Raw genomic sequence first — 12,544 nt, 5'->3', positions numbered from 1 at the left:
GCCACCTTCCCCTCAAGCCTGTTAATAAATTAATCATTTCAACACAGATACCTGCCATTTCATATGTGCTGAATAATATACATATTAATTAGCTAGCCACGGACACCCCATTTATTAATTTATTAAAATAAAAAATCATCACTGAAAGAGGTTAAGTCAATTGGAAGTTTGAACGTTAATTACCTTCTCATTGCAGATGAGACCAAAGAGGGAGTAGCCATCGTTTCTGGATGGCAAACTTGCAAAGGATAGGGTATATTAATATGTTATTATTTACTCGTAAAGTGGCTCTTCAACTTGCGAATAGCTCACAAAAGCAGAGTGCAATACATATATGAAGAAGTTTCTGTAGGCACGATGATTATACAAATATTTTTAAAACTAAAATAATATTTTCGTAATAATTTTTATCATTTTTTAAATTATAAAATATTATAACATAATAAAAAATATTACTTTAATTTTAATAATATTTTTTGAAGAATCGCAACTACTATGATATATATATAATAAAAATAAATTATCCATATGTACACCCCAGGCCAGCTGTATCAGATCAATGTGATTTGAAACTCTATGCCGATGAGCAGAACATTTTGTTTTTATAATTAAAAAACTAATTATATGTCATATATTAAAATAAAGTATTAAAATATAATTATATATATTATGAGAAAGTATAGGGAGCCAATGACCTAAGCAATGAATGTTTAGAAAGTATTAGAGATATGATTATTAGTGTTACATTGTCTTATTAGATTATGCTTTTGGGATGAGTGGTCTCAAGACATGGTATTAAAATTCTAGATCCCGAAAATCAAGAGTTCGAATTAGGCCATTGGGAATAATAAAATTAAAAAAATTAAAACTAAAATTATAAATCAAATTATTAATTAATTATTTTTAATTTTAAATTTTAAATTTTAAAAATAAAAATTTGTAATTAAACTAAATTATAATTATCACCTTTACTCCCAATGCTACGCTAACATCTCATTCTTCATTTGCAATTTTGGTATTACTCCGACGTTACTGCACTTTTCTACTGTCCAGTACGATGCCATCTTGCCGGCGCCGCCTAGTGTCTCCTCAATCCGTTTACGTTCCATTGCGATGTGAGATTGCACCGCAGCAGCTTTGTGCATCGTGCGTCTTCTTTTCTGTTGTCCATATTCGCAGTCTCAGCATGCGCGATAGTATCGTCGACGTCCAGCGCCATCCTTATTATAATTAAAAAATAATTATGTTACGTATAAATTAAAATTAATTATTAAAATAAAATATATATTAAAATATAAAATATATATTTAAAAATAAATTAAATTATATATATAAAGTTTAAATTTTAGCCTATAAATAACATTTTAATAAACAAATTTTCAAAACTATAACACATAAAAGTGATGAAACATGATGCGGTTGATTAGTTCGAAAGTAAATCATTTTTTTTTGTTTGGACATTGAAAGTAAATCATTTGATTCGATGATTAAAGTCATTAAACAAGGTTCCAACTTCCAAGGCCATAAAAAATAAAACACGAAAGATAATATTAAATATAATAAATATATAAATATAAATATTATATACAACTCCGCCTATGTTACACCTGCAGTATATAGCCGATTCTAAATTTGGATAAAGAAGGATAGTTGTGTTAAGCATTCTACAGCCAATATAAAAACTTAGTCGAATCTTCATGACATAGATCAGAGACATTATTGCGCTAAAGCTAAGTCGTTCTCCGGAAGTACCGCGCTATATGGCTTGCGAACAGTATCAAATGAGTAAGAGTCACTGCATCGATATCCGAGTGTAGTGTTAATTGAGTAAAATAGGTTTCCGCGTTTTCGTGAACATACGAGAGAAAATAAGCTAGTTCACAAAGAAAAAGATAAAGATAAAAGTCGGAGTGACAGAAGGTTGAGATTTGAGACAGAATATAGACACTCTAACAGAAAAATTCATAGAGGTAGTGGATACCATGATAAAGAAGAAGATTAACATTATGTGCCTACAAAAAATAAAATGGATCGGTGCGGAGCTAGGGAGTTGGATACCTTCGACTTCAAACTTTGGTATACAGAAAATGGGAAGAATAGGAATGAGGTGGGTATCATCGTGGATAAGCAATGGAAGAAGGATGTAATGGATGTTAAGAGGGTAGTAATCGAATCATCTCTATCAAACTTATGGTGGAAGGAGGTACTTTTCATGTCATTAGTGCCTATGAATTGCAAGTGGATTTGGACGAGCAACACAAGATAAGGTTTTGGAAGGATTTAGAGAGTTTGGTCCAAGACATACTTTCAGGTAATAAGATTTTGTTAGGATGAGATTTAAATGGCTATGTTGAAATAGAAATGACTGGATATGGAAGTATTCATAGAGACCATGATTTTGGAGTGGTTTATACCAAAGGTAAAACTATTTTGGACTTTTTCTCAACTTTTGACCTTCTCATCGCAAATACATATTTTAAAAAGAGAGATGAACATCTTATAACCTATAGGAGTGGCATGACAAACTCTCACATCGACTTATTCTTATTGACGAGAGTCGACCAAAAAATTTTGCGTTAATTGTAAAATCATTCCGGAAGAGAGAGTTTAACAACACAACATAAGATGCTCGTCATGGATTTTCGCGTTGAGTAAAAGTTGAGAAAAATATATCATAGAAAAATCCAAGAACGATGTGGTAGTGGATGGAAGGTAAGGAACAAAAGAAGACGGGTAAAAGAAGAGGCAAAGTGGGAAAAGGATGAAAGTGCAGAGGAAATATGGAAGAAGATGGTAGAAGTTAGTAGAAGAACATACAACAAAAAAAATTTTTTGGTGAATTTAGAGGGATAGGACCAAGAGACAAAGAGTTCTGGTGGTGAAATGCGAGTGTACAAAAAAAGATAAAGACAAAAAATGAGTGCTTTAAAGAGTGGTATTTGTGCCACAATGTAGATAATTGAAAAAAATATAAAACGGTTAAAAAAGAGACAAAAATAACTGTAAATGAAACAAGAATAAAAGTATACGAGAATCTCTACCAATCTTTAAATACAAAAAAAGAAAAAAAAGATATATATAAAATTAAATTTTCCTTTTAATAAATAAAAAAATCAATATAAAACTAAAATGAATAAAAAAAACACACGAAAAGAAGAGAAACATAAAAGAATAAAATAAGGAGAAGAAGAGATAGATAATAGCAAGAAATTATATTCACGAATTCTCTTTATATAGAAAAGAGATTATAAAAATCGTTATTCACATTTACAAATTAAAAAAAAATCAAATTTAACAAAAAAAAGAAATCGACATTACCAATTTTTTGGTGACAGAAATTCAAAAAAAATCATGACTGTCGTTTTTATTGAAGAGACAATTTTGTCCAACTTCAAATCATTTATTTTAGTATATTTTTTGTCTCTTCTTTAAATAATTAGTCACAATTTTTGTAATATTGACAAATTTTATATCTACACATTACACCAAATTAATATAATATCACCGTATTACACTTCTCATTTTATAAGATCCCAAAAGATTAGCCGTAATATGTTCACCGTATATATGTAAAGTTAGAATATAAAAAAGTTGATAATCATTACTTGCTAACAGTCTAACACTAGTTTTTCCCCTTAAGTATGATTTCATCATGGTCAACTCTTAAATCGGTCAAAATAATATAAAATGGCAGTTTAAAAATATTACTTATATAATATTTATGTTATCCATGTCAATGTATTTTAGTTTAAAATAATATACACTATCATTGAATAGTTATTATTATATTTTGCTTGAAAAAATAATAGAAGTGATTAGGTGGTACTAAAAAAAAAATACGTCAAATATGATCTAATTTACTATTAAATTTAATAGTAAGAGACCATTTCGATAAAAATATTAAAATTGTCTTTTTTTAAGACGTTTACAAGTATTATAATATTATTGGACATCTTTATTAAATCGGTTAATAATTTATTTTTAATAAATCAAAACAAAATCGGTTTATTATAACAACAATAATAAACACAATTATCCGCATTATAATTATTAGACCTGATTTGATCCGATTGATTTACACAATTTAAACCGAATCATGTTTAAATTTTTTGATAAAAGATAAATACATCCCTGATTTTTGTTTAAAAAAATCATGATCCAGTGAGTTATGTAAATTGATCGGTTCGACCGGATCTGATAACAATTGACTTTACTGTTATTGTTATAAAAAAATCGGTTTTAATTCTAATTTGTTAAAAAATTCAAAAATAATACGTTCATTAATACGTCCAATAATAATGCGACACATAAGTGTCTTTAAAAAAAGATGTTTTACAAGTCTTTATGGGAGCATCCTCCTTTAATAGTAAAGATTGTCATTGGATTTACGGATGAGGTTTTTACGGTAATAGACAAAAATTCGCTTCTAAAAAATATTCTACCATTAGATTAAATTTTTTGTTGAAAAATCGTATGATAAAAAGTGATCACATGAAAATTAATTAAATGAAATATTCTACCGTCAGATTTATTAACAAAAAAGTTCAACGTTAATGCAAATAAATAAAATGTGTCATTTCAGTCATGATCAATATGTTATCATCAGATTTTTTTGCCAATAATTCTATCTATAAAATTCACCCTAAATTTGAATTTAGAACTTTCTTCTCTCATTTTTGTGATACCACTAACCTCTCCCCTCTCTTTCTCTTTCTTTTGCGCCCTCAACCTCTATTGTCGCCACCATCCAACGAACATCTAGCCATCATCCTCCTCCTCTCACGACTCTAGTCACCTCGTTGTCAAGGAACATCCATGGGAAGTCGTTTCACACCGCCACACCACCACCTTCTATTTTCTTGCGAGTTATTGCTGTCGTCCGCCACCGCTGCTTGCTTTCATCAACCCATTGTCTTCTTTCTCTTTTATTTAAGTATGATTTTTTTTCCTTTCTTCTATTTTTTTGTACTTTTTGTTAGGTACTAGATAAATGATACAGCAAAATATAGAGATGAAAAATTAGAAATTTGTATAAATATGAAAACAACGGAATAACTTTATTTGAAAATTACAACTTCTCTCTATCACAAGAAGATTACAATAACACTCTCTTTTAGCGAAAGGAGAATACACCTCTCTCTATACATAAGAGAAAAACCTCTCAAAAAATTCTTATATTTTTCTCTTAGGATGACTTCTCACTTGTTTGATGCTTCTTGTTATCTAATGAGATTACTTATTTATATTAAAATTCTTCTCACCTTAACCATACAACAATAATTGATGATAATGCGTATTACTTTCCATCGTTAATTTTTAATGCTTGTAAGTAGGAGAATTTTTCTCCTTTCATTTTGTTTGACTTTGTTTCCTTAATTTTTTTTCTTAAAAAATTAGCTTTACTATTTTTACAATCTCCCACTTAAAGCTATTTTTGGTAAAATTTTAAAAAAATCTTGTTGCTCATATATTTGATAGGCCATATGAAAATTTACACCATTCAAATTTTTCAGTGTTAATTGGTTTTGCCATGGTATCTGCTAAGTTATCTTTAGTGTAAATCTTCTACATATCAACACTTCCTTCCACTACTACTTCTCGAACAAAGTGATATTGTACTCCAATATATTTTGTTCTTAAATGAAAGGCAGAATTTTTTGCAACGTGCAAGATACTCTGCCAGTCATAATACACAAAAATCTTCTGTTGTTTGTGCCTGAGTTCCTCTATCAACATTTGGATCGAAATAGCTTCGTTGTATGCATGTGTAGCTGCCGTATATTCAACTTCTGTAGTAGATAAAGCTACAACAGTCTGTAATTTAGATAGCCAGCTCACAACTCCTCTTGCAAGTGTAAACACATAGCCTGTAGTAGATTTTTGTTTATCAATATTACCTGCAAAGTCTGAATTGACATATCCATTGACAATGACTTCCGATCCTCCAAAATATAATGCAATATTCGAGGTCCCTTTGATGTATCTCAAGATTCTCTTAACAACATTCCAATGCTTTTTACCTGAATCTGCCATAAATCGACTTACCACCATAACTGCTTGAGCAATATCTGGCCTTGTACAGATCATGGCATACATAAGGCTTCCCATCATTAATACATATGGTACTCGAGATATTTTCATCCTCTCTGCTTCACTACTAGGGCACAAACTTGAGGATAATTTAAAATTCATAGGAAGTGGGGTTGAAATTGGCTTACATTCTTGCATATTAAAGCGTTGCAAGATCTTCTTCAAATAATTTTTTTGCGATAGCCAAATCTTCCTATCCCTTTTGTCTCGGTAGATTTGCATCCCTAAAATCTTGTTTGCTGGTCCCAAGTTTTTCATATCAAACTCCCTAGCTAACCGTGCCTTCAATTTTTTGATTTGATCTTTGTTGGGATCTACCACCAACATGTCATCCACATACAATAGTAGAATGATGAAATCATTATCACCAGACCTCTTGTAATAGGTACAATGATCTAAACTAAGTCTGTTTTATCTAAGGCTAATAATGAAAGAATCAAATATCTTGTACCAACACCTTGGCACCTGCTTTAGACCGTACATAGATTTAGTTAACCTGTAAACCAAGTTTTTTTTCTTGTTCTTCAAAATATTCTAGTTGGAGCATATATATCTCTTCTTCAAGTTCTCCATAAAGAAAAGTAGTATTTACATCTAATTGCTTTAGATGTAAATTAAATACAGCACACATAGTCAAAACTACTCTAATAGTAATTAGTCTCTCCGTTGGAGAAAATATTTCATTGAAGTTAGCACATTCTTTCTGAGCATATACTTTGATAACCAATCTTGTACGATATTGTTCCACCTGATCATTACTATCTTGTTTGATCTTGTAAACCCATTTGTTATCAATGGCTTTCCGACCTGCTGGAAGTTCAACAAGTTTTCAGGTATGGTTCCTATACAATACATCAGTTTCTTCTTGCACTGCTGTCATCCACATAGAGGCATCTGAATTGCGCATAGCCTCCATAAAAATTGTTGGCTCTCAGTCTTCTGTTAGAAGATAATATGCATCATGGTTTGTCAAAATATAATTTGAGTGCCATGTATTGGGAATAAGTAGTATGATTATAATCTAATGAATCATGTGTCACGTAATTTGTTATTGCTATTATATTAAAATATTAATATAATAAGGTTCTTGATTAAATTTAGAGATTTATCATTGTGATAGTGATCATAATATTGAGAGATAAATCTTTTATAATTTAATCAAAATTGTTCTTGGTCATAGGATTATTAAAAAGGACATTAATAATTCGAAAAGACCAATATATATATAGATGGTCTTCATTGGATGAAGATTAATAGATCTCAATTATTAAATTATATATATATATGGTGCATATAGATATATGACCATTGAACTGACTCAATTTGAAAATTTCTAATGGTTATAATTATCGCATATTTGTTAATAAGATATTCTCAAAATGAATATGGTGATAGAGTTTTCTTTGACATACGACTGTCATAGTAATTAACAATGCATTTATTATACTTTAATTCTGGACACCTAATACTATAAGGTGCTAGTTGAATGGATATTGGTTATGATTAAATACTCGTAGAATTAATGATTAGTCAATAAGGAATCTTCAACTCTCGGTAAAGAATTTGAGCTCTATGATTATAATAATTGAAATGAATAAAACTTTTGTTAAGGAGATTGAATGAATGAAGAAATGAGTTTCTTAAGTCATTCACAGTTTATTATAATAATGGCAACAAGTTAGAGTTTTGACAACTGAACCATACTCTAAGGGTTAACCAAGAGCTGGAAAGATGGAAGGAATTATATTTTGTTCTTCTCAAGTTTTTAGTAAAAATATACTACTTTATACTATCGGGTCGTTGATGAGCGGATATTTTATACGCTTTTTGGGGGTAATTTCATGTAGATTTTTGGTGTTGTGATGAGTGGATAATTTATACGCTTTTTGGCATTCTTTTTAGGTAGTTTTTAGTAAGTTCAAGCTACTTTTAGGGATATTTTCATTAGTTTTTATGTTAATTTCACATTTCTGGACTTTACTATGAGTTTGTGTGTTTTTCTGTGATTTCAGGTATTTTCTGGCTGAAATTGAGGGAGCTGAGCAAAAATCTGAGTTAGGCTGAAAAAGGACTGCTGATGCTGTTGGATCCTAACCTCCCTGCACTCGAAATGGATTTTTTGGAGCTACAGGAGTCCAATTGGCGCGCTCTCAACGGCGTTGGAAAGTAGACATTCAGGGCTTTCCAGAAATATATAATAGTCCATACTTTGCATGAAGATAGACGACGTAACTTGGCGTTGAACGCCAAGTACATGCTGCTGTCTGGAGTTAAACGCCAGAAACACGTCATGATCCGGAGTTGAACGCCCAAAACATGTTATAACTTGGAGTTCAACTCCAAGAAAAGTCTCAGCTCGTGGATAGCTTTAGTCTCAGCCCCAGCACAAACCAAGTGGGCCCCATAAGTGAATTTCTGCACCAATTATCTTAGTTTACTCATATTTTGTAAACCTAGGTTACTAGTTTACTATTTAAACAACTTTTAGAGACTTATCTTGGACCTCATGACATTTTCAGATCTGAATTACATACTTTTTGACGGCATGAGTCTCTAAACTCCATTGTTGGGGTGAGGAGCTCTGCAGCGTCTCGATGAATTAATGCAATTGTTTCTATTTCACTCAAACGTGTGTATGGTCCGATCTAAGATGTTTATTCGTGCTTAATTATGAAAGAGGTGATGATCCGTGACACTCATCACCTCCCTCAATCCATGAACGTGTGCCTGACAAACACCTCCGTTCTACATAAGACTGAATGAACTTCTCTTAGATTCTTTAATCAGAATCTCCGCGGTATAAGCTAGAATTGATGGCTGCCACTCTTGAGGATCCGGAAGGTCTAAACCTTGTCTGTGGTATTCTGAGTTGAATATTACATTGCAGAAATTCAGAGGACAAAGCATCTCCAAAACTCCAACATATTTCCCATTACTGCACAACAAGTAACGATTTTATTCTCTTTTATTTTTCCAATCTAATAATTCCAACTGATAATTTTGATTGACATCCTGACTAAGAATAATAAAATAAATATAGCTTGCTTCAAACCAACAATCTCCGTGGGATTCGACCCTTACTCACGTAAGGTATTACTTGGACGACCCAGTGCACTTGCTGGTTAGTTGTGCGGATTGCAAAAAGTGTTATTGCAATTTCGTGCACCAGTCGTTGAGGTGTGTTGCTAGAGCCCAACCTTGATTAGTAAATTTAGTATGACTAATTTACTACCCGCTTAGTATTGAACCTATGGGTCACACACTAACGAGTGTTCTAATTTTTGCTGTAAAATTATTTAATTATTATTTTGATTTGATCAAATAAATAATTATATTAATTCAAATAGAATATTATTGTATTTTTTGATAGCACCGAGAATATAATAATAATATGATAATTGAGAATATTAACTGAGATTTGAGAATAATTAGTTATTCTATTTCTAAATTTGAATTCTAAGTTTGGATGAGATCCTAACTGATTCTGTTTCGAATTGAGTTATGATATGATTCATAAATTTGAAGGATTCAGATTTAGAATTTCAAGATACGATTTAAATTTGAATTGAGATTCAAATTTAAAATCAGTAACAAATCTCATACTATATATATGTATGCCAAGAGTAGAGGATGTTGATGAAAATAAAACACAAGAGTTTTATTCATTTACCTCTATACACATAAACGTATGTGAACCTAATTCTTGGAGAAGAATTTTATGGCGTGCAAAGAGTTGCAAGAGATTTCTCAATTTAGATCAGATGTCCATTGATCAAGGAGTTGACAACAAAGATTGGTCTCGGTATGGATATGCATAGCGCCTTTGTACCATCGAAGGAGAAAGTAATTTTTACTAGTGTACACAGGTGTTTAGATATGATCTATGCATATATTATTTTTCAAATAAAATTTAAACACAAAATAGATCTTTAGAATTACTTTCTTTTTTCTAATGCGTGTTATGAACACATGGTAATCCTTCACCATGATGGTGTTCTTGTTTGTCGAGTGGATCGACGAATTTCTATGTCATTGGCCTCTGCTTCTTGTTCTTCGTGCTGTGGTTCTGCTTCAAAAAGATCACCTTCTCTGCATTTTTCATCCATTTGAACAGTGGTTATTTCTTCAATAGTGCTGTCATTTTCTTGTTCTCTTTGTCGTTTATCTTCTACAAATATCACATCTCTGCTGATAACTACCTTGCGGACAGTGGGATCCCATAGACGATACCCCTTAACTCTGTCAACATAACCCAAGAATATACATTTCCTAGACTTTGAGTCCAATTTTTTTCTTTCTTGAGAATTGTACATTACGTACACAGAACAACCAAATATATGTAAAGAAGAATAATTAGGTGACTTATATTGCTGCATCTCCATTGGTGTCTTCAACCCAGTTGCAGTTGACAGTGACTGATTTATCACATAAGAAGCGGCTTTAACAGCTTCTGCCTAAAAAGACTTGGCTAAACCTACAATTTGCAACATAGCTCGTGCTCTTTCTAGGAGAGTCCTATTCATTCGCTTTGCTACACCATTTTGTTGAGACATATATGCAACTGTGAATTGCCATTGAATACTTGCTTGCTTGCAAAATGTTAGAAAATCACCATCGACATATTCTCCTCCATTATCTGTCCTTAAACACTTGATCTTCTTTCCGGATTCAAGTTTTAACTTTGCTTTGAACTCTTTAAACATCGCAAACATGTCTGACTTCTTCTTGATCGGGTACACCCATAGCCTCATAGAGTAATCATCAATAAATGATACAAGATATTTTGCTCCAGCTAGAGACATTTCTGCCGATTCCCACACATCAGAATGAATCAACTCCAATATGTGCTTGCTCCGAGCAGTTGATCTACCAAACGTCAATCTATGTTGCTTGCTTGTAACGAGTGCTTACGAAATGGTAAGTTTACTGATTTGAGCCCGGGAATAAGATTACGTTCCACAAGAATCTTCAAGTCTCGTTCTAACATGTGGCCTAGTTTGCAATGCCATATCATCCTCATTTCTTCTTGACTTACTGAAGCAACGGATGCCTATGCCTCTTGCAAAGTATCTCTGATAAGCATGTATAGATTTGAGGCAATCTGTTCTGCTTTTATTACCACAAAAGTACCTTTAACAACTTTCAAGATCCCATCTTCAATATGGGTCTTGCAACCAAGTTCATTTAATTGTCCAATTGACAACAAATTCTTCTTCAAGCCTTTCACGTATCTTACCCCATGAAATGAGAACCATCAAATATTTTTATTTTGACAGTATCCATTTCAACAATTTCTAAAGCATGATCGTTTCCCATAAACATCGATCCTTTCGAATTAGGTTCATATGTACAAAATCAATCACGATGAGGAGTCATGTGCCAGATTGCTCTTAAATCAACAATCCAGACATCAATGAGCTGTTTGCTGCCTTTAGAACCAATTATTACTTCGCCATATAGGATTTCTCCATCATCAGAGGTACTCACAACACATCTTTGAGAACTTGATCCTTCTGGAACTTTCTCTATACTCTTCTTATTCTGACAATCTTTCTTGAAGTGCCCTCTCTTGCCAGAATTGTAGTATTTGAATTGCTTCTTTCCTTATGACTTTGGTCTACTTTGGCTCCCACTGGAACCACGCTTCATTGATCTTTCTCTCGTCATCAACAATGCATCTGCTTGCTTTGAGCTCTCTAACCTATCTTTCTTATTATTGCGCCTAGATTCTTCTTCAAAAATTGCAATAGCCATAACATGAAAAGAAAGATAGTCTGTCAAAACATTATTAGTTAAGCTAATGATGAGCTGATCATATGAATCTGGTAGACTTTGAAGTAGAAACTCTGTACGTTCGTTTTCTGCTATGTTATAATCCAACAATGAGAGTTGGAAAAATAGCATATTTAAATTGTTGATGTGATCTGTTGTCGATGTAGATTCACTCATTCGAATAGTATAAAGTTTTCTCTTGAAGAATATCTTGCTGTGAAGTGACTTTACTTCATATAATTTGGTGAGAGCATCCCAAATTTTTTTGCTGTCATTTTCTCTGCTATACTTGACAAGACTGAATCACCGAATGTCAAGTGTAAGTTTGCAAAGACGTTGTCATCCATCTCCTTCTATTTTTCATCTGTAATCCCAGTGACACCTTCAATTATTGTCACGCAATTGTCTTTTCTCATAATTGCTTTATTTTTAATTTCCATAAAGAAAAATTATTCCCACTGAATTTTAGAATTTCATACTTTGTTATCATTTTTTTAGACGGTAACTCGCAACATAAAAAAATATTAATCAGCAACTTTTAGCTCTGATACCACTAACAGTACTACCACTGTTAGGTATCAGACAAATAACACAACAAAATATAGAGATAAAAAATTAAAAATTTGTATAAAATATAGAAACAATTGAATAACTTTCTTTAAAAATTAAAAATTCGCTCTAT

The sequence above is a fragment of the Arachis duranensis genome, chromosome 8, assembly GCF_000817695.3.
Source record: "Arachis duranensis cultivar V14167 chromosome 8, aradu.V14167.gnm2.J7QH, whole genome shotgun sequence".
In the NCBI taxonomy this organism is placed as follows: Eukaryota; Viridiplantae; Streptophyta; class Magnoliopsida; order Fabales; family Fabaceae; genus Arachis; species Arachis duranensis.
This window is presented reverse-complemented; position numbering follows the sequence as displayed.